Raw genomic sequence first — 27,720 nt, forward strand, 5'->3', positions numbered from 1 at the left:
CAATACGCCAATTAGCACAAATGGTAAGTTCCGACAGTGCCTACAAGTGTGCCTACTGGCCGCTAGATGGCAATACCGGTTTCATACGTATACACCTGGTATTTACGTTTAGTCATTCATGTCTAAATTTCCATTTAGAAATTGTGCTCAAACAATACCAACATATGATTATATACCTTGTGAATCTTTTAATTCTGCGTTTCTGTTTGCAGATTTGAATTTAGAGAGCGATCGTTTATCTGATGGTGACCCTGTCCCTAACATTCGTCATTCTCACCATTTTAATTCTCTTGAAAGTCATCATGCTCCAGTCAGGCCGCCTCCTGTCGAGACTGTTCTTCGTGCCAGGTCGAGGTCTCCTCCTGCCAGACATTCTTCTTCCTTTTCTTCTACTTTGCTTGGATTTAGAATTGAATGTATTTGGCTTATTCCTCACACTAATCTACATCAGCTATTTGAAATTCGCCGTTGCACTTTTCTTCCCAATACACTAACTTAGTTGATATTTGTACATAATACTTGTGCGCCTATGCCATCTGAGGAACGAAATATTTTAATAACTTTGACTGGTGACGTTTTTGCAACATTGCCCCATAACAATACAAGTCCTTGCGGATTATAACCAATTAAAAGCGTTAGAAAAGGGTGAAAATAAACTTGTACAGTGGAGCGGTTGTGGATTTGATTCGAGATGAAATGGAATCAACTCCCTTAGGTACCCCACATCCAGTCTCAAGTAATTTTAAAAGCGCATCTCTAAGCGGAAGTACTCTACGCCATCAATAAAATTGAAAACAAAAACTAAAAGTCCAAAATATAATATTGTCTGCGATCCAAATTAGGATCAAAATTTCACAACCAACTGTGATGGTGAGATACTAGAATTCAAGCAAATATACTTTAGAAATTAAATTTTGTTTTAAATTATATTTCTAGAGCCTAATTGTGTTAAGGTATCTCCTACCTCTGGATCTTAGTACAACTAGAACTTTCTGATAAAACATTAATAGTAGGAAATTTTTACTGGTCTCCGACAGCAAACACGGAATTCTGTGTGGAATATTTAAACTAAATTTTAGCCAATCTGACTGAAACTTATTCTGAAAATAATTATATTCTAGTAGCAGGGGATTTTAACGCGAGATTAAATAACCTAAATTCTCTTGACAAAAATTTATTTTACTCAACTAGTATGTATAACGAAAGATTGTGTCTTGATGAAGTAACTACGAAAAAAAACAAAAATAAACGCCGTGAATTAAAAAATTGAAACCAGAAAAGCATATAGGAAGTACAGGCGAATTAATAATAACCAGTTTTTATTGTATAAGTATTTTTATAGCCCTGATAATTATAATTCAACTATTAAAGCGGCTAAGAATGAGCACCGCAACTTAATCGTACTATCTCTGTTTAATATAAATAATAGCCGAGAGTTCGGGAAGACAGTAAAAAAATTTGAAAGTAGAAAACCGTATATAAACGGACTCGACGTAGCGCCATGGGAGCGATTTTACAAAAGAGTTTATCCCAGTAGAAAACTTTCATTTGTTTCTTTTTTTTCTGTGATACACCTGTACCCTGATACAGATTTTACGCTTAATGAACTACATAGTTGCTCAAACAACTTTAAAAACAACAAATCCCCCGGCACAAACAAAATCAACAACGAAATTCTAGAAAACATACCCCCAACCTGGGGACACTATTTGCTTAACCCATTTAATGTAGTACTAAGCACGGAAATGGTTCCTGAAAGCTGGTTGGTAGCAGAAATGTTTATGTTGCACAAAAAATGTGATACAAACGATCCTTATAATTATAGAGGCATAACTCTCCTTAATTCAATTAGTAAAATTTTTACTGCAATGCTTGCAAATAGAATTACGAACTGAGCCGAAGAAAACGGTATTATCTCGGAGGAGCAAGCCGGTTTCAAAATGGGAAGGGGTATACAAGACCACCTTTTCACTTTAGCGTCAATAATAAACATTCAGACAGGTTCTAGTAAAATATGTGCATTTATGATATTTATAGATTTTATACGCACTTTCGACTCAATTCATTACAACTTCCCCTGGGATAAGCTCTACATTTCAGACACAAGCGGAAAAATAATAAGAATCCTCCGTCGCCTATACGAAAAAGCCAAATTGGTGGTAAGGAGTGAAGAAAAATACACGAAGCCAATAGACGTCACGGAGGGGGTTCTGCAGGGCGATTGTCTAAGCCCGCTACTTTTTATTTTATTTTTGCATAATATTGTCACTTTTTTTTAAAAGAACGGCATGGAGGGAATTCCCGTGTCCTCTGCGAAGGAGATACTAATGCTTCTCTTCGCGGACGACCTTGTAATTTTCGCAAGATGTTGGCACGATGAGCAAAGCAAACTCAAGACACTAAAATCTTACTGTCTCGAATATGGTTCAAACTTATACTTAACAAAAACAAAAATCGTTCCCACGAGGAAAACTGGAGATTGAAAAAATTTAAAACCAATCTTTTGGGAAAATGAGAAAATCGAATGCCAGAATTCTTTTGTTCACCTCGGATTGCCTATTCCTTGTCCAGGAAATTTGTGCAAAGCGGCAGAATTTTCGACCAGAAAAGGACTAACAGCGGTGTTGAAGGCCCAGACAATTCTATATACTTCTAATAATCAGTCATGGGATGCCAACATTAAATTACTAAACTCTATTGTAAATGCTACAACCTAATACAGCTCCGAAACATGGGCTCAACGGTATGTAGACCAAATCGAACGAGTGCAAACACAATATTTTAAAAGACTCTATATGTGACCAGAAAATACACCAAATCATTTTGTATTTCAAGAAACAGGTGAAGAAAAATTAAAATTAAGTGTAACAAAATGAGCTATGAGCTGGTGGTGTAAAATTATAAAAATCCCAGAAAACAGGTTTCCAAAGATTTGTTATAATAGCCTCAGTGATCTAGATAAACAGAATAAAGTAAAGGCATGTCACAATTGGGCATCTCAAATTAAATATATTATCTCAGCAACAGGAGACTGCACTCCATCGTCGCAACAAAGTATTTTGTGCAGCGGAGAGATCAGCAAAAGTTGCAAAAATGTCATAAACACGTGGAAAAACAGTTTAAAAAGCTATATTATAGACAAAGCTATTAACTCAGGCCAGAGTAAAATTTACAGTCACCTCAGTCACAGACAGACAAACACAGAGTCATACTTAAAATTTAAATTACCACTTAGCAAAATAAGAGTGATTAGCTAATTAAGATTGGCTTATCAGTCCATGATAAAAATTACTAACTAGTCAATAGTATCCCTGAGAACATGGAATCAATACAACAATTGTTATGCATAAGCAATGTTAAACATTTAAATGACTTATGTTATTATATCGCTAATGCGCTCAAGATAAGGTCATTTATAATTAGCGAATGAAAAATACAAAATTTAAAAAAATCATTATCTTTATTAATCCAAATGTATAGGTGCAGTAGGCTTATCATTAGAATTTTCTACTGAATGGTATGTAATATTGATATATTGTAATAGCATTTTTTCTTCTACACATAAAGTTCGTATCTATCTAACTTTAACATATTAAATACGAGAACAATAACCAGTTATATTTGTTTTTAATTGTTTATGACATTTTTTAGGAGCTTAATATTCTTATTGTATTTCTAATCTATACTCACATTTATTATCATTATTATTAATAATAATCATATTTGTTCTGGCCAAAGATTTTTGACTCCGTTTAAAGCTTTCTTACTAAAAATTAAATTTTTCTCCAGTGAGTAAATGCGCTAATTTCAACAAAAAAATTAATTTTCGAAATCATACACAGATTCAAAATGTCGACATCTACGATTATTTATTAGAAATTTAAAAAATTTTAGATCTCAGTTTTTCAATTTAACCTCAAGTTTCGGGAACCGCTACAACCGAAAATCGAGTTTTGGCGATAACGTCTATCTATCTATCTGACCGTACGCCTTTAAATATGCTAAAGATCGAAAAAATGAGCATATTAAATCGAGCTTTTGCACAAATTTTTTAGGTCCTCAAAGAAAGATCGAGTATCTTAACCATTTATTCTAAATATAAATTCAAGAATTTAGAGCATTTTAAAAATTTTTGATATTATTTTTTCAAAAGAATAAAATTTTTCTTTATCAGAAAGCCGAACAATTTATCTAAATGACAACGCACAATAAGAAAAAAATTAAAGAAAATAAGACCTTGCTTTTTAAAAAGTCCTTTAAGATTATTATAACAACTTTCTGAATTTTGTCAAAACCTCAAAAATTCAAATTTTAATCTCACAAAAAATAATAAAAGATTCAATTTTTGTTCAAACTTAGCAAGATACGACAAAATTTGAACAAACAAAAAATTATGCTTATATTAGAGATCTAAAAATGGACTATCAATCACTTTTTTATAAAACGCGTAGTTTTTACTTTATGCGCAAAAGATGATAATGAAAATAAAAAAACTTGACTTTTGAACAAAAGGCACAAGCTACACAAAAAAATAGATAAAGTTTGTTTAACGAAAGTAGCAAAAATTTCTGACCAATTATTTTTCAATAGGATGGGTAGTTTTTGTTTTAATCGTCAAAAATAACGCTAAAAATATAATTAGATAATTTTATTGAATAAAACGATACAAGCTACGAAAATTAATTAGTAAACAAAAATTGTGAGCGTAAAGCACATCTGCAAATTATTTATGAATCACTTTCTTAAAGATGCGTAATTCTTTTTTTGCTAAAAACAATAATTAATATCAAAATGTAAAATTTGTGGCAAAACGACATAAGCTGAATTTTTTAAATTTTTTATGATTTAGACTTGAAAAAAGTTTTAGAACTGTCCCAAATTTTACACCACAGTTTTTCAACAGATCTTCACTTTTTACCCTCTGAAGCCAAAAATTAAGTTTTGGCGATGGCGCTCGTCCGTCCGTTTTTTCGGATCCTAAAAGAAAGAACGAGTTCGTTAAGCATCCATCTTTGACCTACTACAGAGAAGTAAAAAAGTTTTCGATAGGAATTGTAGCTTTTTTAAAGACCTATAATTTTTCTTTAAACCATTTTTTATAAGACTTGATATTTTTGTTCTATTTCTTCGCAAATACTATGCAAAAAATCGAAAATTCCAAATTTTGAAAAAAAATGGGGAAAAATACGAGACTAATTTTTTGGAGCAATTTCAGCATTAAAATATTTCGTAGAACATTTCTTTAATGGTGAGATACGTAAAAAATCTAAAAGAATGTAGGCTATTCTTTTTATCCATCAAAAATAATTTGGGAACAAAATTACTTTTTTCCACATAAAAACGCGGGATGGGGAAGAATGTTTGAAGAAAGGATAGTAGTTTCTTATTGCAAGATAATTAAAAAAATAAATATACAATTGAAAATGTCTGTCAAAAATCCAACGCTTATCGCGAGTGTCACGATGAGAATGTGTAGCTCAAAGTCTACAGCGAAATGAGCAACCTAATCTTTAACTATACTTAATTACGTATAAAAATCAGAATATACAGGCGCATATAAATACTGGAATTTAAAGGAAATGTTTCTGATAAAGTTTCATTCAAGTATTTCCAGAGCAAAAATGAATATCCGAGCGGGTTTTTTGGGAAATTTGTTTCTTTTTTATGGAAAACTAAATTGTTATAATAAAATGCAGCTATTCCTTTTTTGGTTAAAACTTGATTTTTTCAGATCAAAATTTATCTAACCGATTAAAAATTCACACATTTGATTAAAATTTTATCCTTTTGGTGCAAAAATTAATTTATTTTGGTAAAATTTCACCTTTTTAGATTAAAAATTAACTTCGCTGCACAAGGTTTTATTAAATGTCTCATAATTTGTCTGTAAATAATTTTTAACCTTTTGTCGGATAACTTTAGAAAAAGAACTTTTTTTAAATCAAAAATGGTAATTCTATGAGGAAATTATATTGTTTTATAGATTCCTTTTTTCGTTTATAAAACTAGTTTTGAGACAAAATTCTTCTAAATAAGATTAAGAAAATATATTCTTGGTAGCATGATCCTGGATGAATTTTAATTACACACAAAATATTTCTGAAAATTATTTTTCAAAGAGCCAGTTTATGTTTACTCTGTCTACATTATATAAAGTTCTCTTGGATTTACAAAGTGTAGTGATATAAATGGATATATTTACTTCGAAAATAAATTATCTGAGTTTCTCAAGCTACAATAATTATACACATTTAAGACATTAACTAGTATATTACTAAGTAATTACTAAGTATATTCTGCGTTCATAAGTTTTTTTTCTGTATTTTGAAAAAATGAGGATCCTATAACCATTGGTCTTATACTTGAACATTATTCTTAATTCTTTAGATAATCAAAGAATTAGAAAAAATGTATTCTAAATATTCTGCGTCTATATGTATTTTTTTATTCACGTTTTGGGACGAGTAACGATCATGCGAATCCTCAAGGTAGCTAAAATAAAAATAAAATTTCATAACAGAAATGTTCCCGAAATAAATAGATTTTATATTGGCGTTTTGAAATTTTCAAGGGGGAGATAACTATGGCGAAGAAAAAATTGTGATTTTCATGTTTTTTTTTTAATGGAAAGAGTTTATAAAAATTTCACAGACTCTGGGTTTATTTTATTATAACTTTTGGCTATTACATTTGTAATATGTATTTTATTAACCTATCCAAATAGCGGATATATGGCATGATCTTCTTCATGGGCTGTAGCGAGTGTCATTAGACGGCGCGACGGGACACGTAGCGTCAGCAAGATTAATCCGAAAAAAAACAACCAAATTTTTTTTTTTTTCATTAACACTCATACACAGAATATGAACTAAGAAAAAATGAAAAACTGTGAAATTTTATGAAATGGCTAAATTCTGTAATATTAAAATACTGTTTCATTAATTTAAAAAACATTCAGGTTTATTTTTTAGATAATTAGGCTAGAAAGAAGTATACCAAGTTTTATCGATATTGGTCCATTATTTCTTTAAGTATATCCCGTCAGTTGTAAAAATGCAGTTATGAGAATAACGAGTTTAAATTTTAAATGAGTAAACACTTAGATTTAAAATACTTACTTGCTAATCTGTTTTTCCTGCGCAATACAAATATGTAATAAGGGAAGAAGGGAATATGAAAAGAGAATATTGAAGCGCCACTGGACAGATGCTTAAGGCTCTCGACTTTTAATATTAGAAGGACTTTGAATTTCATTTTGGGACTTTTAATTTACATTTTTAAGATTTGAAACTAACATTTCATGTCTCCCTTAACAATCTTTCGAACCACCTAGCTAAAAAATCCTGTACAGGAATCTCAGAGGATCATTCATATGTTACTGTACACGAACCTGTGCGGTTAGAATTGATGGTTCCTGTGCAGGAATTTAACGAAGGCAACTTTAAATCATGCTGCAAATAAACTTCCATCGATAAACAAACCTTTGGATTCAACGTGTATATTCCATATTAATAGCATTGGTAACACCAACGCTCTCTAAAGTAGGAAACCTTTTATTTGGTTCTGCCGAGATAGCACTGTGTCATTTGGACCCGTCGAATTATCCTGTTCAGGTTCCTTCGCGAAGTAAATTGAGACGCGGCTTCTTGTTCACAATCCTTTGCAAAACTCCACTGCAAAAACTCATGTTACTCACAGTCGGTTAAATAAGAGCGTGGTCACGATTACTAGCGATCGGTAAATGCGAATGCTGTAATTTTTTTGCATATAGAGGTCAGTATAGTCCTTCATGCCTTATGAAAGAGAATCAGCTGACTGCTCTTTTCAATACGACCCAAGCACTTTTCCAAAATGAATGCCTCATACGCTTCGCGCTTTGAAGCAATTTTTTGTGCTGGCACCCTTAAGGTCCCAAAATGACCCAAACGGCTACTGCGAAATATATGACAAAGTCGAAACAGTTTGTGTGTAAGTGGGTGAATCGTTTTGAAGAGGTGAAAAATGTCAATGACTTTCCAAATCGCGGTTCTCGCCAAAGTATGCCTCGAAGACGCCAAGTCATTATTGACGCTGAAAGTGATTGGACCTGTTATTAATGTATTTGCATGAAAGTTTTGGATCAAATAAAACAATATTTGAAAGGATTTTCATATTGAGTCTTTTCATTTTCTCACAACAGTGACCACGCTCTTATTTAACCGACTGTACAGCTATAAAGTTTTCTTCCTTTTATCTCCTGAAAGATTTAACACACTATGGAGAGATTATAAGATCCTGAACAAGATCCTGCCACATGAACCCTCACCTCAATTCACTGTGTGATGGAACCTGTACAGGATCATTCAAAGGTTCCTTTATGGTGCAGGTTTCTTTGTAGGACTATTTACAGATTTTTCGAGAAATTCCTTCACAGGAACAGTCATGATTACCTGTACAGGTTTAGGTGCCGAAACATGTGCAGGATCCTCCAAGATTCCTGCATAGGAATGTTTAGCTGGGCTGTAAATATCTCACACACATAAACCCTTATTTTCAATGTTTTAAACTAGAATGTTCCAAAAAGTATACCAATCAGGAATTTTATGTTGTATTGAGCAAATGATCGCTAAATAACAATGATATTTTTTCTTCAAGAACTGTATATACGTACTCGCTTAAAATTACAATTTTATGTTAACCAGACCAAAAATATTTATATGCGAGAATGCCCAAAGCTGAAAAATTAAATATTTTCTTGTCGAAAACTTTCCTCAGTTTGATTTGCAAATATATCTAAACGGTGCTTTTTAACGTTCTTTATTTGCATTGAAATAAAGCACACAAAAATTCGTTATTTATTTTCAAACATTAAATTGCATACCATACGCTACCAAAATTAAGAAGCAGCAATTGTAGGCATAAATTTTGGTGTGCTTTATTTCAATTAAAAAAAAAACAGAATTTAAAACACCATTTATAATTTTAAATAAATTTTTTAAAGCTTTACGCAAATGAAAACTTTGAGTCGTCAGAAATAAGTTAGGTGCAATGTATGGAAAATCAGTAGATATAACTAAGAGTCTTTCAAATTCTACTAAAGAGGCATAAGTGCCATTTATAGGATTGTATACCTTAAGAAACATTCAGTTCTGTTTCTTTTTGCAGACATGAATTCAGAAATCGACCGTTTGCCTACCGAAAACCGTACCACTCATATTCCTCATTATCGATCTTCTAATCATTCTGACATACATTAATCTTCAGTCAGCTCCCCTCCTGCTAAGAGTTCTCTTCGTGCCAGGTCGAGGTGTCCATCTGCTAGGCATGCTTCTTCCCTCCCTTCTACCTTATGTAGAATTGGAAATAAAAGTATTCGGCTTATTCCTCATAGCAATCCAAATAAGCAGTTTGAAATTCGCAGTTACAGTTTTCCTCGTAATAAACCAATTCATTTGTTAACAGCGAGTAAGGTATATAAACACATGCCTACCGAAGAGAAAAATGTTTTAACAGCATTGACTGGTGACATCTTTGCTAGATTGCTCCATAATACAATTCTGCGAAGGATATATAAAATGGATAGCCTTAACAAGCGGGCGAAAATTAACATGTACAGTGGCAAGATTGTCGAAATGAAACGAGAAGAAATGGATGAAACTCCCTTAGGCACAAATCGACGAATCACAAACAATTTTAAATTAGTATCAACTGTCATCAGCATTAATCAATCCCCTTAACCCACTAATGGCCAAAACTAGTTTTCGTCGATAAAGTTTAGTGACTTTTCGTATTTTTCTTTGTATTTACATGAATAAAACAATTATTTTTAAAATTTCCAAAATTTTCAAAAATTCCTTACCTGTTCTCTGCCATGCGGCGCGGCGCAGTCTCTTCGCATTGTTGGAACCGTGGCTACAGACTTTTAAAAAAGGCGTGTTTTAGGGTCGCAAATACGATTAATGGCCATTAATGGGATAATTTATATTATTCTTTGAATGGTTTTCGAATAAATGGTGGGTGAAATGTTATTATATCAAGAAAAGTCATAGCACTTCAACTTGTAAGAATTCTTAGTCAAAACAAATAATTACTTCTTAATTTAGGCAAACTCTATAAGGGACCCGTTCATTTTTCGGAACGGTAAAACTTAAGAAAGGTAAAATTTCAGAATGGGTTATAATACATAATGGTAAAACTTAGGAATATCAAAAAGTAGGAAAGAGCAATAAGTCGGAAATCCAAAACTCTGAAAGGTATTTCTTCGGAAACCAAAGAAGCGGAATGGGTGAAAATTCAGAAGCGTTAAAATTAGGAGGGTGAAAAATTAGGAATATGTAAATATACGGTGAGGAAAAATTCGGAAAGTTTAAAAATTCGGAATTGTTAATAAATATACCTATTAGCAGGTGTATAATTGTTTATTTATGGCATCAAACAAATGTTTATCGCAGTGAATTTAAAAATTATATCATAATAAATTTATGGCGTACGTTGAAACTTGTTTTTAAATTATATAATGATACAAAATCATTATTTTTTCGTGAAAAATTTAAAATGACGGATATAATAAATGTATTATAATATGCTATTTAAATTTACGATGATAAATATTTGTATACTACCACAAATAAAAAACCGTAGACCTGCTGATAGCAACATTTGTTTACTATTCCGAATTTTTCTACATTCCAAATTTTTCCTCTCCGTATATTTACTTATTCCTAATTGTTCACCCTCCTAATTTTAACGTTTCCGAATTTTTACCCATTCCGCTTCTTTGGTTTCCGAATAAATACTATTCAGAGTTTTGGATTTCTGATTTATTCCTTTTTCCGAATTTTTGGTATTCCTAAGTTTTACCATTATGTATTATAACCCATTCTGAAATTTTATCTTTCTTGAATTTTATCCGTTCCGAAAAATGAACGGGTCCCCTCTATAAACGGTTATCTATAATAGAACATCTAAGCGGCCTTCCCAGACACACTCAATTTCATTTTTTTAAACAAACACTGTCGTTAATATTCTTTAAAATTTATGGAAGTATTTTATAATCAAAGACTTTTCACGACCAGAAATAATAAATACGTTTTTTGAGGATTGGAAGAATAATCAAATTATATATTTATCATTCTCAAGCGACACATGCAGGATTTTATTCACTGAAAAATAATTATTATATTACAACTTTTTAGTAATGAATCGTTACCCACATTAGGCATATTCTGGGATATAAGAAAAGCATTTTTTATCAAGTAAAAAACCTCAAAAGCTATAAGCTCCACAACCCTGTAGTATATCCTAAGAAAATTGCATTTCCTAATATAACTCCGAATCATGTAGAATTAAATTCCTAAACTCCACATCTCCATATCTCCATACAACCTGATACCTCAAAACTCCACAACCCCATAAATCCATAATCCTATGACCCCCAAACCCCATACGCGTATAACCCAAAACCTCTAAAATCGTATAGCCCCATAACCGTAACAACAAAAAGACGTACGAGTGAGTCTTTAAAAGCCTATAATCTCAGTAAGCTACAATAAAAAAAATTATACTCGAGACTTTATTCTTGTTTCGCAGGAAGTTTCAAACAAATATTTTATCTTAATTCTCATAAACGTTGGGTCTCCAAAACTAAAAATCGAATACTCAATGAAGTCAAGATTACCAGCTTCGCAATAACCTACATTTAGCGATACCCAGGAACAACGACTTGGACGCAGCAAGCTTCTGTTCCCTTTGGGATGCTTGATTTACATGAGCCCCCTTCCCTTCAAAGTGAAACAATGTTAATACAAAACATTTTTTTTATTTATTACTAATTAAAATATTTAGGAGTTCTGAAAAACTTGAAACATAATTTTTAATCAGAAAAAATTTAAAACAGCTTCTCGATTTCTCAAGATTTGGAAATAAAGTTTAAAAGCTTTTCGAGAATGTTTTAACTAGTTGGAATAAAAATAATTTTAGTTTCAGTTTACGAAGTGTTTAGTTAAAGAAAAATTTAATTGGTCAATTTTCCATGTTTCCAGCTTCAAATTCCCCAAAATTTTGAAAATTTTCAAGTTCATTCATTGATTCTTTAATTTAGGGCATTGAAAATAATAACATGAATTTATATTTTTGGAATTAAATCTAAATCTTTGACCCTATTGTGCATTTGAATACAAAGTTTTTAAATCAAAACAATTTCAAATGTCAATTTAAAAAATTAAAAATTCAAGAGTTCCCATTTTAGTTCATTGATTTTCAGTTTGTTTTTTATTACTACGATTGGAAGAGTGTTTAGCCTTAAATTTTGAAATTTTTATTTTATTGATTTTAAGAAATATTTGCAAACCTAGAAAGAGCCTTTACTTTTATTCTTTTATAAAGTTTGAGTTTTGAGCATTTGTGGAGTGAACAATTCCATATTACTATGAATTATAGACTTTTTATCCGATGCTTTTAGCGCCGAAAATCAGATTGATATGGAATGCCAAAAAAATCTAAATATGGATCAATCTGACTCCGCAAAAAAATCAAATAGCATGGGAGCAATCAAATATTTGTGAAGGTAAGTTCAAACTTAGGGTTAATGTAATACAGAGAATTTATATTGATTTAACTAGCATATGAGTGCAAGAATAATTTGTTTTATATAATATATTATTACGAAATGTATTATATACACGGTAGGCAATTGGGATATAGAAGTTGTATGAACAATTGTTGCCTCAAAATTCAATATCTTTTATTTTAATCAACCTAATATTAAAAAATTAGGTGTTTTCTTATCTATACTTGTACTCGTTTGTAAAACAGACGTATGTCCATAGAGCGAAAGAATATCTCATTATATTACTGTTTGGACAAAATACTTGGAAATGCGATCATTCTATATTCAATATTTTTAATTAGATATATTTTCACCCTGTTGCCATAGTTTTTTATTTTAAATATAAATGTAAAAAATTTACAAATCATTTTAGGAAAAATAAAATACATTAAAGAAATATAAACATTTATGTTTGCAAAACAATTAGCTATTGGGACACTTGGAATTATCAAATTAAAATGCTAGAGATTACATATGATTTTTTAATCTTACAATAAAAGTGTCTTCAGAGATAAGAAGTATATTTTTTATTTAGAATTACGAAACTAATAAAACTGCCTTAAATGTCTCTGTGCTACTTGATTCAGAATCGGAATCTGAAAGAAGGGTTCTGTCTTTATTATATAAATTTAAAACCCTCATGACTGTACTTAGGTTAATATTTATTAAGATGTATTGTATACTAATCATATTATACGAAAGCACATATATTAAAATGTAACTCAACTCAATAATTTTTTCAGGGACAAAGATAAATGTAAATTTCCTCTCAATAAAACAGCTAAGATCATCCGTTTTATCTGCAATTTGTACCAAAAATTACTTGTTATTTGAATTTTATTCCAAAATAAATACAACTCTGTTGCTAAAAATGAATGTTTTATGGTTGAGGATTCAACTCTTTTTTTATGAATTGTGTTTTTGAATTATTCATAGTAACTTGTTATTTAATTATAACAACTATAAATAATGATCATTTTTATAAAGAATTTGGTTTAAAGAAACGGCAGATCGAGATATTTTAAAACAAATTGTTGTAAACACTTACACAAGATATTATTAAATGTCTCATATTCAGTTCATAAAACCCCTTTAAGTTATTGACTGATAGTATTAGTGACAATTTTTTTTTGCTAGTTTTTAAAAATGATAAAGCTATGATAAAATAATATTGTTCAATACAGTACTTCCTCTCGTTTATAGAACTAGTTTGTTGAAAAATGCTACATCTAAAATAATGAGGATCTTTAATGATTTGGTCTTTCCCTTGAACGTTATTCTTAATCATATTGGTAATTAAAGAAAAATTTATGATAACATTTTTTAATATTTTCATTGTTTTTGACAATTCTCAATCTTGAAGCCTAAATATTAGACTTTTTTCTTCAAAACTCAAATTTCAATCAGTTTTTAAATTAGGTACAGCGTACATTCTGTGTTTATTTTTCTTCTTAAATAACAATTTAAATTTTTCTTGTGAATTTGAAGTAAGTTATTATATATTAAGTATGAAATATATATTTTTTATTTACGTTGAAATAATCACTTATTAATACGATGACAATGCTAAAAGATCACGTTCTTTTCACAGGAACATCATCAGGTATTCCGCCGAAAACAAGGAACTATCTGGAAAATGTTGGGGCGATTAAAGAGCAGGCGAATCATCAAGGTAGCTATAGTACAAATAGAAGTGGATAACAGAAATATTAATTAAGAAATATATTTATTCTTACCTTTTAAAAATTTTAACAATCTCTTGGACCAGTAAATACTTTAGATTCATGGAACCTTATTTTTAATGTTTTAAAAAAATGTTCCTAAAAATGAAAAATTCGATTATTCGATTATTTGTGATAAAATAAACCAAAACTTGCAAACGATTAAAGATATTGCAAAATGTTGAAGAATGACACTTAAAAATGTTACAGCACACTTGGTTTAGTTAAAGTGCAGTGATAATCAGTGAAATAGAATTTATTATTCATAAGTACATGTAAAAAAATTGAAGAGAAATTGTTATTTTAATTGGTTCAAAAGGTTTGTCTGCGGCCTTTGACAAAGGCAAAAATTCCAATCTCTTATATTTTTCTAAAATGAAAGTTTTAGATTTTAACTTTATCAAATTCTATTGTCGAATATATATATATATATATATATATATATACATATTTTTAAATAAATTTTTCAAGGCTTTAACCAAGTGAGAAGTATCAGTTTGTCAGATTGCAGTTCAAAAAAATCCTAAGTAGGATCAGAATTAACGTAGATGTTAAAACAGTCCATACATAGTCATGAATTTGACGTACAAAATATATAAACGAAAGCTCTAAAGTCGCTACTTTGTACGCATTCATTTATTTAGCAATTGCATACAATCAATGCTCCGATTGGATTGTTTCTAATTGCAGAATTGAAATCAGAGTTCGACTGTTTACGTACTGGCGACCACATCTCTCATATTCGTCGTTTTGAATATTCTAATTCGCCTGAAAGACATAATTCTCCAGTCGGGTCTTCTTCTGCCGAAACAAATTTGCTTTGTAGTGGAACAAGCATCACCATTCATAATTTTTAGAAGTAATGAAGAGATTTCAAAATCAAAGACTTTTTACGCCGAGAAATAATAAATACATATTTTGCAGGATTATGAAAATAATTAAATTGTATTTTTCTAATCTTCATGCGAAGCATCTAGCCTTTTATTTAATTCATAATAAATATTATTATGTTGTGGCATTTCAATAATAAATCGGTACCCATATTAGGCATATTTTGGATTATAAGAAAGGAATTTTCTGTGGAGCGAAAAAATGTGTAAGGCGATTCTGATGTTGTGAAATGGGTATCTGGATTTATTTTTTAAATTTATACGTTCATGCATTTGAATTTTTTTTAAATTAGTATAAAAGGTTACTGATAAATAAAATTTTCAGAAATGAAAGTAAAAATTAAAAAAAAAGTGAAATAAAAATGGTTTCAATGTCTAAATAAAAATGATAGCTTATTACTTTTTACGTTATGAATACATTAATTATTTATTAGTGAAAATAATGCTATGATGCTTTTTATGCTGATTAATTTTTTTACCATAATAAATAACATAAAGATATCTGTACTACAATTATATATTTTTTGAAATCCTTATTATGTCGTGAAATGAGTACCTAAATTTTTTAAAATTATATGTGCATGTTCTTTTTTAAAATTAGTGTAAAGGGCTATAAATAATCAACAATTTCATAAATGAAATTTTAAGTTGAAATAAATATGTGAAGTGAGAATTATTTAAATGTTTCAATGAAAATAATTGATTAAGATTTTTACTTTGTGAACTGATTGATTGGTTATTATTGCCTGTTTATTTATTTCACAATAATTAATGACGTAAAGATTGAATTTCAATTTTTCTCGATTAAGTCACACAAATAGCTTGTGTGATAGAATGATGCACATTAAAATTTATTTTAACATTCCATTTATTTTCATATTAAAAACTGAGAATCGGATCGGAATGTAGTTTTCAGACTGTGGGTGATGACTTCGTATGATTTTGAATCAATATCATTTTACAAAAATAATGTTGTTGCACTGGGCATTTGTTCACATCATGCAAATGAGCAATACATAGCGTTTAGTCTTTGTTAAAAGATCTTTTTATTAAAAATTGCCGTTGCAACTAAAAACTTTCTTTTACTTTCCGCATACCTAATTAGTATATACAAGCCCCGCTGAGCACTGAAAATATTTGCCAACAGAGTAAAAATAATGTCCAGCTTCTATCGTTTGTGGAATTGTATGTTTCACCTAAAAAATGCACAAGCATAAAACTCTAAATAAGTATGATTTAATAACAAACTTTAACCTGCAATGAAAAAAAATCTCCGTCAGGTTTCTTACAAAAATTTTTTTACATTAGAGAAACTGAGCATACAAAATTTGCATATAATAAAACTGTGCTGATATAAGATTTGTCAAAATTTTAATGTGAATTTTATTATGTCACATAATGATTTTCTAAGGATAAAATAATATGATTGCGATTAACAAAAATTCCAACATAAGCTACTGATTATAATAATTAACTAAGAATGGCATTTTTCATCCGCAACTGGATCAACGAAAAAAATGTTTATACGAATTTTAGTAAATAAATCATTTTAACGAGCGCCATTTTTTCCGAAGCAGGCCTCAGTATGACTTCCAAAACTGATTAAGATTATTATTAAGTAGATTTTTCTAAATTTTTAAATTATTTTGGATATTTTTTAATTTTTGTACCCGATCATTCGATACGTAATTGAGCTGACAGACAAAAAGAAGAATTCTGAAAATATTTTTTTACTGAATTAAAGAAAATTTCAAAAAGTAATTAAATTTCCAAAAACTAATGTTCTAAAAATGGTTTGAAAATTACGAGAGCTCATCCCCCTCGAGCCGACAAAATGCATGTCCCCCTACTCGATCTGTCAGTTCAATTTATGAAAGACGTTATTTATCAAAAGTGTGTTCAATTATTACTCATAGGTCACAAATTCTTGCATAGGGAAGCGCGATGAGTCCAAAGCATTTTTTGCTTAAGCATCCTGTTTCAAATTATTATTTTCTTTAATATGCTAATTTTAATCTGTTTTGGAATAAAAAATTGCTTTTTGTATTATTATACGCATCACATTATTATTTTTTATTACTTAATACAGCATAATAAATAAATAGGAAGTTCTTTGAAGATAGCCTCTTTAAATCCATTTTATACGATTAGGCCAACTGTAAATCCCTTAAAATTCATAAAAAGTTTGGAATTCTTTTAGCATCTTACAATTCTTTAAAATCCAGCTTAGTCGTCGCAACTCATGAAAACCTCTAAGCGTTTGTTATAGTCCCTTAAAATCCTTTAGAATTGTCGAAAATTTTTTGAAATCGCATAAAGTCTTTTAAAATTTCAAGAAGCCCCTTCACAGTTTAATTATTCCTCCACAGTGTAGTAAGAGCTTTACAAATTCAAGAATTTACTTCGGTATCTCTTAAAAACAAATCCCTTGATTTCTTCTGTAATTTCGATCCATTTCTCAAAATCTTTTAACTGAAGTTGAGATTCTCTCCAAAAGTATACAAAGCAATTTCTTGAGATTCTTGAAATTATTTCAAAATTCATAGACCACCCTTAAACTTTTAGAAAACCTTTCAAATATCCTAAAACTTTGGCTATCCCTTGCAATCTCATAAAATTCCTGAAAAGATTTTAGTGTTTCGTTAAATACAGAAAGTTACCTTATGATATGAATGCGAAAAGTAATTAAAGGTTTCAAAACTAAAATATAAAACATAGAATATAATTATAACTGTAAAATTTATGTGAAAGGCGTCCATCGTAAACTTAGCCAAAACTTAAGCTTAAAAAGATATATATATATATAGTATTTCAGCTGAAGATATTATCAATGATTAGATTCAGCCCAAGATTAGCGCCGTTTATGATCTGATTTACGATTCTTATAAAAGAGCATAAAATACCATTATATCTTTTAAAATCCTCTAAACACTACCAAACGTTTTAGAATCTTTTAAAACCCGCCAATCAAAAAAACGACTGATGTCCTGCGATAACCTATTGAATATGATGAAATCCATACGAATCCGTTCAAATTCATTGGATTACATTTAACTCATTTCAAATCTACGTGAAAGACTCAAAATCTTAGAAACCTTAAAATATGATGCATTCACATGTATAAAAAAAGCTTCAACATCACCGCAGTTTCATACAACACAAATAGCGTAGCTAAATGAATACTTAACAAAAAAGAGTTAAATTTTCGGCTTCTTTCTAACAATGTTTCTTTAAAATTTGGTGTGATTTATTCCTCATGTTTTGATAATTACAAGAATACATAACATTGTAGTAATAATGTTAATACATTATATAAAAGAAAATGATCAGAAGACAAAATAGTGAAAAGCAAAAAAAGAAATGATAAAATAAGCTGGAAAAAGCAATAGATTAAAAAAGAAACCAAATGTCCAACATATTATGACAATTATATTGCTCTTGTTAAATTATATTTAATAATAGATTTAATGTTTTGACGAGGATTCATTATAATAAAGAGGAGGTTTTCTGTGTTTTAATCGTGTGCAAAACTATGAATCTTGCCGAAGTTTCGTGAACATTGTAGTTTAATTCTTCAGGGATAACAGCGCTATGATGATACTCAGGTTTAAGGTTACGTTGTTTTTAAATATACACCTGATTTGTCAATTAAATCTTTCTTTTTATAACTTGCGGGACGGAAAGCCAAATCAGATGGTATTATATCAATTGTCCCTGTTGATGTTATTAGGTGTTTTAAGATTTCGACCACTTCTCCACGTTTTCTTGGACAAATATTTTTCGTGTTCGTGAGGAATTTTATATACTCCCGGATCACTGAAAGGTGTCATCTTGTCTTTAGGGTAGTTTATAAGTTGTGATATTTTTGTAGGTCATTCAAATACGGTTTGGATGCTGTGTTTGTTGAAAGTTCTTCCTATGTTTTCTGTGACGTCTTGGATGTAGGCAAGGATGGTCGTTTTTCTATCTCTTCCTTTCGTGGAATGTGTTGAATTGTTATTTTGAGTGTATTTTCTTATTGCTTAGCCAAGTAGCTTGTTTGTTGCATCGTTCTGTACAAGGATTTGCTCAACGTTTAGTAATTCCTGTTTTAAGTCATCTTTATCTATTGTGGTCTTCAAATCAGTGATGGCGGTATGAGGGTTTTCGCTATCTGTTTCTATAGGTGGCTTTTCTGAAAACTTTATGTGTTATTATGTTATCAGATCTTTTGTAAACTAGCACTTCCAAAAAAGGCAACGATTTGTTCAATTTCTATGGTAAACAGGGTATTATGGTTTACTCGAATAATGAAACCGGCAACTTTGTGTAGTTAATCTAGTCCATTTCTGCCGATGACAACATGGTCGTTAACGAAACGGGACCAAAATTCGAATTTAAGCATGGATTGGTTGAAGATTTTCGTTTTTAGAAGTTCCGTTCAGATTTTTGGCTATTTCGGGTAAGATTGGAAATCCTATTTCTCTTCCTCAGGTTTGTTTGTAAAATTGGTTATTGAAAATGTAGTAACTATTATTGAGACAGAATTCTATTAAAGTCATGAGATCGGAGGGAGAGTTTGCAAAAGACTCAATAATATTAACTGTATCAGCGTTTGGTACTTTCGTAAGGTGGGATACTATGTCGAAACTCATTAGCATTATTTGGAGCTGAATGTGAATCTTTTGTATCTTTTCGATAAGGTCAAGAGAGTTTTATACGTGATTGATAGAGCCTCCTGTGAAAGGATTTAGTTCTTTGGATCTTATTTAACAGCTTAAAAAAAACTTGATTGTAAGTTAATAATTACTGTGGACGTACCATGAAATTTTAGTCTGTATTATCATGACATCTCGAACGTTGGCTGATGAAAAGGAAATTACAAACATTTGCCCAGGTCTAGTCCTAGACCAAGACTCTGATTAATACCTTGCACTTTGCAGACAACCGTATAGAAGCAAACCCTTTTTTCTTCTTCAAGTCTTCGTCGTTGGGGTTAACTTGATAATGGAAGCCCGCCATCCTCTTTTTGAACTAATATTCCATTACGATACTTCAGCGTTGGCTTATTACAGTAAAAATTATGCGAACTTTATTTAAATGGAGCAATACAATTTGGGTCAATTTTGATTAGTCCGAGCTTTATCCTTGTACTGAGCTCCTTCTTTTCAACCTTTATTCGTCACAATATCTCCATTCTAGAAGAACATAGTTTTTTCTCGCATTAACAATTCGGGTGACCACAATTTAAAAAATCTGTTAATTTTCAAATTTGGGTTCTTTTCACAAATAGACAAGGAATCCACTGGAATTTTACCCATTTTTTATGGACGTTAGTGCATCTTTAGGAATAGCTGAAATTTGACCTTCAAAATCTAGATATTGTCATCAGTGATTTTCTCCATATTTGTTACTCTTACAACAGAAAATTTTTCACTGAGATTCGAGAAACATCGTTCAACAGGTAAAAAGATTTCGAATCAGCTTTGCTAAATGCGAACTTATAGCGATTTTTTCATGGAGAGAGAGCTACATTTTCCAAGTGTCAGGAATTTCTGCCCCGATATTAAAATATTGTTTTGCGTCTTCGAGACGCACAGAATGGCCTATTGAAGGAAAGAAGAGACTTCTTATGATCTAGCAATACCCATTTATACAATCTATAATAATACTGTTTATAATCCATATCTAAGGAAAACTACTTTAAGATTAGTAATATAAAAGTACTGTATGTGATGTATTTGTTCGTATTTTTTAGACACATCAACTGAACAATTAAATAATATTGCAGGACATTCCGTAATCTACTATACTATTTTTTTCATCTAAATTTTAATTTAAAATTATTTAACTTCCAGGCGCGTCGATTGAGCTATTAAGGAAAAACCTAAGACCGTTAATAACACAGCCACGCAAACAAAAGTCTGGTAATTTTGTCCTTTTTTCTTTTTCTATGTACTTTTGGTCCTACGCATTCTGATCCGCTCAATCCGAATCTAAGGTCAAAATAGCACCTTTTTCGATTGGTTTTCGACATAAAATCAAAAAACGTATTTTTTAGTATTTAATGGTGAAACGTGGTTTTATTATAGATTTCAAGCTTCTGAATTCGTATATAGTATCATTTGAGTGATATAGATAGAAAATCTGGAACATAACCTTAAAACAAAATTGTCTGAGGGAAGCTTTCCAGGATAAAATTAAATTTGTGTACTTCCAGGAATCGAATTCGATACGTAAGTCAAGTTAGCGTTTGTTTCGCATAAATGTACACCCTGAATCAAAATCAGCGGATTCTCACAAATTCGTCAGTAGCACACTTTTCATTGATGAATTAGTGGAATTTCTAGACATTGACTAGATAGTCCCTAGATGACGTTGCTTTTATATATAGTTCTGGATACCGTTGACTTACGATGGAAAAATAGCTAATTGTTTTCATTATAGCACACTATTTTAGATTCGAAAGATCTTTGTAGAGGAATTTTCTTTCTAAACAAATCTCTTTTTACAATCCAATAGTAGCCCGCCATCATATTTTCACCTTATCTGCCTTGATAACTTTGTTCCATCACTTTGATATCTGGGTGGAACTTTTGCCCTGTTCTTCACTGTAACCTCCAAGGTTTTCAGAGAAGCACTCAACATGAGAATTTATAAAATATAGCTTCAAACTCATTACAAATATCATTTTTTTTAAACTATCGACCATTTTTTGGACCTGTTTTTCCCATTCTGGGTAGGCTTTTACCATTTCCAAGAAATTGTCCAACGACGTCTTTATAATGAATCCATGCATCTTCTCAGTCAAAGTAATTTTAGTAACAAAAACGTCCTCTTTCAAGAGTCACCGAATTTGTCGTCCATCAAATATTCCTTCTTTTAACTTAGCATCGGACAATTAGGGAAACTGAGACACTATATACTAAAAACCTGGTCTTTTTTCTTTAGTGCTTTTACAAACTGTTTCATTAGACACAACTTGTTGTGTAAGGGTGGAAGAAGGACTTTTGATGGCTCCACTAATGGCTCATTAATGACTTTTCTGCATTTTTGTTCCAGTGAGATTCTTGTCGGCTAAATTTTTTTCTTATAATGATTGCCACGATCTTCACTATCCCATAGGCAGAAGAAACAAGGATACTGCGTATTTCTAGATTGTTGTCCCGGAAGCATCGTAAGAACTATGACATCTCTTCAAATTTGCCATGTATGTCGTTCGTACTTGATTTTTTCGAAGATGATTTTCATATTACTGTAATTTTCATTGATTTTTGTTGAATGTGCTATTGGTATCGATGCATACTTGTTTGTGTTGTGCAATAAGACAGCCTTCGGGCTACGCTTGGAGGAGTCTATGAATAATCTCCATTCTCCATCTTTGTAAAACCTGGTTTTAATTCGTTTTTCAATCAATTAACATGAGTGAAATAGACTGAAGACAGTTCTCGATGACAATAAAATTATTTCCGAAAATACTGTTCTCTGTTTCAAAAGCACTTAACGTTGTTTCTCGTTCTAAATTTCCTTTTTTCAAAGCTGAGGCTAGGTGTTCAGCGCTATCTTTAGGTAATATCAAATGTGGAACGAAGTCATTAAATTCGTTTTGGGACCACCTCTCGGAATGTCTCATTTTTGTGTCATATGTAGTGTACTCGTCCTCAGATGCTTTACATTCAATATTGGAATCGACACTGCTGCTTGTAAAATAGTCTGTCTCATGTTCCAGAACCGCCTTATTTTTTTAGTATTTAAATAAGAACTACCAACTTCTACTCAAATGTCTGCAAGTTTTTTCATTTGTCCTCGTATCACCAAAGAGACTATGTTGTAAGTTATTGATCGTTTGTTGAAAATTCCCCATTTTTTCGCATCGTTTATGTAGAAGTAACCATCCATTTTATTTTGCGGTTTTTTCCCAAATTTCTGGTACAACAAACTTCAAGCTTGCATTGTTTTTACTTTCTTCGCGTTTGTACAACATTAAATTGCAAGCAGAGCATATGATATGAGGAGCCCAGCTTTTATCTCGTTCTGGAAACTTAATTTTGAAGTATTTTATATGCATGTCCCGAATTTTCCCAGTAATGTTCTTCCGATATTTTGGAATATCATATTTTGTGCAAATGTAACAAAATTAATTCTGATTGTTTTCATAACCAAATTTCAATCCCCGCACTTAAGAATCCTGGCTTGATCGCAGGGGAGTCCACTAACCTGGGGGTGATAACCCTCATACCTCCCCAGGGCTAAGCATGAGGGCTTTCCGGTTTTGATAAGGACAATTTTAACTCATCGCCTTACTTACACCTCAACGCCTCCTGCCGGGCAGCGCGCCTTCTTTAGCTTTGTTACTGACAGGGCTGGAAGGTAAATCATTCTACAAATCTCTTATCAGAGCAGTCGTCATCACTTTCAGTGCCCAGCGCAGTAGCAGGTATTGACACTCAACATTTGAATTCAATGGATACAAATAGGTGGACACTCCTGTCCGAAGATTTATGATTGAATCATAACACAAGAGGCTCCGAACTCATAGTTTAGAAGAAACGCTGTAAGCTTACTTACAATAAATATGATGAGAAAGACTTCTGTAAGAGCAGATTGTTGTAATACAGTATGTTCTTGGAATAAGGTAACAGATTTGTTCGTTACTATGAAGATTTGGCTTAAAAATTATGACCTTGGAATGAGGAAGGACATATAGCCCTAAATACCTTTTTTGCATAAATTGCATTAAACGACGGGGGCATGACTTTCACATATATCATATAAAGGATATGTCAAAATTCACATGGTTACACGAGTTCGAAACATTGCAAGGTCAACACGCCTCGGCCTACTGCAGTCGTAATACGCCGTGCTTCATTATAACGTGTTCGTGAATAAAATTATTATTTTCCAGTGCATTAATGTTAGTTAAAAATAATAAGTGGTTTTGCAGCAAAGGCATTTAGTTACATTATGGAGTGTTGTTCCAAAGAGTGTAATAGGAAGTACGATATTGATGAACAGGAATCCATCAACAATTCTTTCTGGAAAAGTGATTCAAAAACTGCCTAAGATTTATTTTTTGCTAAGTGTATGTCGGTACAACATGGAAAAGATCATCGTCGAATAATTCAAAGCAAAGTTAAACTGGCGATACTTTTAAAAAAGAAGAGGAAAACACCAGACCAGACCACAAAAATTAGATGATGAAGTATAAAAATTAATGGAATCTCATATTTGCTCTATTTCACACAAGAAATATCACTATCGTCAGTACAAATCAGCGTTAAAGTACATTAACAATCCTAAATTACGCGTAGGAAAACTTTGCAAGCATTGTCAAAATAACTTTAAGAAAGAAACTGGAGGAACTCTCAGTACGAAGTACACTACGTACTTTGAAGCTTTTCTCGAAAAATTCCATTTCAGTTTTCTTGAACCAAAAACCGATGTTTGTGACTATTACACAAAATGCTCAAAAAAACTTCATGTATATCCTCTAGAATCTTGCAATGCTGACTATGAGACTCATAAGACTAATTACAAACTCTATTTTGAAGTGAAGAACAAATTCATTGAGCAGTCAACCACAGATAATACTATTATATTCTGCGAATTTGACTATGCACGGAATTTTGCTGTTTTAAATATCAACATTACGTCCCAATTCTACGCTGTAATCCGATGGTGCTGGTGGGTAGAAAAAAAATTGAGTCATGGTGTTCTTCTATCTTTCGTTTTCAAAACTGTATGATGTTGAAAGTATTCATCTGTTTCCTGTAAGGGGGTATTCTTTTGGACAGCGTGATAGAAACTTTGGAATTATAAGATCTTACATAAAAAATAAGGAGACTATAAATACAGCAAAAGGGTACCTCGCAGCAATGGCCCTCTGCACAAAAAATCCCTCTCCTTTCGAAGTCGTTATGGATCATACTTTAATTGAAGTTTAAGGAACTTATCGAAATGTGGATAGAGAATATTTTGCCGGCAGAGAAGAAAGTAACTAATGAAGTTAATGAAGATGAAATTAATGTCATCTGAAGAAGAAGCAAAAGACTGAAAAATGAGTAAAAGGGTAAGTTACTTTATCTATTGCAAATTTCAGTTAATAAATTGTACAAGTTGTCACGTAGTTATACTAAAACAAAAAACTTTCTTTTTATTTTTATCGAAACGCTGCTTTGGCTTATCTGTCCTGCTTCCACCCAAGGGCTCAATTGGGTTCTGCAGCTCAAAATCCATAAAAATACAAGGCTGGATTATAAGTAGATGCTGAAAGAATTTTTTGTGAGATTATGTCATAGCTAGTCATATGTCACTGTCATACGTCAGTTATATAACTAATCTGGCTCTGTTTTTGGAAGTAGCAGCTTGAAACCCGTAAAAAACATGTTTTTCCATCATATAATCCAAAATACGGTTTTTTAGGACTGTTAGGATTTTAAATCTTTTACCGATTGTGAAACCTTTGAAACACCATTACAAAAATTGGGGTATTTATAAGAAAAATAATAAATGTTCCTTCGTTTAGAGCGGAAGAAATTTTAAGTTAAAATATTCAACTTTTCCTAAAAAGGGTTCGTTTATCTAAATCCAAAAAATATGCTTTTGCAGGAATTTTGAAATTCATGGGAAATATATTCTTCACTTTTTTAAAATTTGACTTTTCAATTCCAAAGAACGAAGCTAAGATATTGTCTAATCGAAACAAATTTTTGTATGTGAGAAGCAAATATAGGATGGTAGTAAATGTGAATATTTCGCAAAGACGAGCTTAGCGTTTGTAAATTATAAGATGAAGGACATAGAATATCTGTATTATTTAATCTCACGAAGCACCAGTACATTCCTTAGTTTAATTGTGAATCAGGTTTTCGATTAAAACTTTATTCACTTTTTCCTTTTAAAAAAAAAGATGAAGATGGTTCTTACTCTAATCTTATTCTTAGCAGTGCTACTTATTTCCATTGGTAAATATAAGAATATAATATTTTCATACGGAAAATCCGTAGCTTTTATTTCATTTTTTTAGTATTCACATAATTATACAGTTAATTAAATTTTATTGTGTAACCGCTGATATTACCTCTACAATAGTTTAAACGTTTTTCGCGCACTTTGAAATTGTGAACATTGTTTTAGACTTTCCAATAAGGCGGCCGTTGTCGTAAATTTTTGCCGGATTTTTTTCAGTATCTTTATAAAGCCATTTCGAAGGTATTTGTGGAAAAAATTAAACTTTTCCGGATTTTTTTATTTGAATTGAATCTGTTCTCTATTGACTGGAGTAGTATACTTCCCGACCGATACAGTTTGATAGAAGGGAAATCTGATCTAACGATTGTACTTTTATTCTATTTAAAAAGCTTTTAGTTACATATTTTGGATATCTTTTCATCATAGTATTTCTTAGCATATTACAAACTGGAAATAGATTTTTAATATGAGTATTTAGCTCAACATGTATTTCTTATTTGAACAGGCATTTGTAGTTTCAGATCTTACTTAAAAATTTATCTTTTATCTATTCATCTGCAAAATATAAATTAAAATCATAATTTCAGGAAGAAATCAAGATATCATACCTGAAAAAAATATTTTTCACGCCTGAATTCTAAACGTTTAAAATAATTATTCTTCATTACTGAATAATTTATTATATTAATTTCGAATGTAATTAAACATTTTCAAACATTAAGGTAACAGAAAATGGGAAATTTTGCATGCTTTTTTTTCGAGTGATTTTTTTTTCTCGAAAGCGCTTGAGGATTCTGAAGGTTAGGGAAATTTTCGTGTCTACCGACACAATATGGCAGTATACAAAATAGCGCTTCAAAGTACATTTTTTTATATTTATGTTATTTTCTTATGAAAAATGTATTTATTTCAATCTTTATAAACATTCCCATACAGGGGGTTTTCGACGCGCTTAGTCCAAATCCGGTATCAGATTTTCCAAATTCAAGATCGTGGATCCAATATGGCGTCCAAAAGTACCAACAATTCGTCCAATTTTCATGAAAATGAGTTTACAGGAGGGTTTTGGGTCGTTGATTACGTAGCTACCATTAAAATTTTCAAATTCAAAATGGCGCATACAATATGACCGCCTAACAGTAAAAAATCGTTCAAATTTTCATGAAAATTTGTACATATGGGTTTTTGGGATCGCTGATTGAAAATCTGACATCAGATGTTCTAAATTCCAGATGGAAAGTCCAACATGGCCGACAAAGAATAAAAAATTGGTCAAATTTCCATGTAGAGGTAAGTACAGGTATTGTTTCACAATTGTAGTACATTTTTTTAGCCGTAAATGCATATTGCCGTTGCCTCGATAACAAATAAAAAAATAAAAAATGCTTGCTGCAACGGCAAGCTACATTGACGGCTTAGGAACATGTACTACAATTGTAAAGAAATACCTGTACATACATTTTTATGGAAATTTGAAAATGTTTTTATTTTTTGTCGGCCATATTGGATCTGCTATCTTGAATTTGGAAAATCTGACGCCGGATTTGTAATCCGCGCCTCGAAAAATCCCTAT

The sequence above is a fragment of the Belonocnema kinseyi genome, chromosome 2 (assembly GCF_010883055.1).
Source record: "Belonocnema kinseyi isolate 2016_QV_RU_SX_M_011 chromosome 2, B_treatae_v1, whole genome shotgun sequence".
Lineage (NCBI taxonomy): Eukaryota > Metazoa > Arthropoda > Insecta > Hymenoptera > Cynipidae > Belonocnema > Belonocnema kinseyi.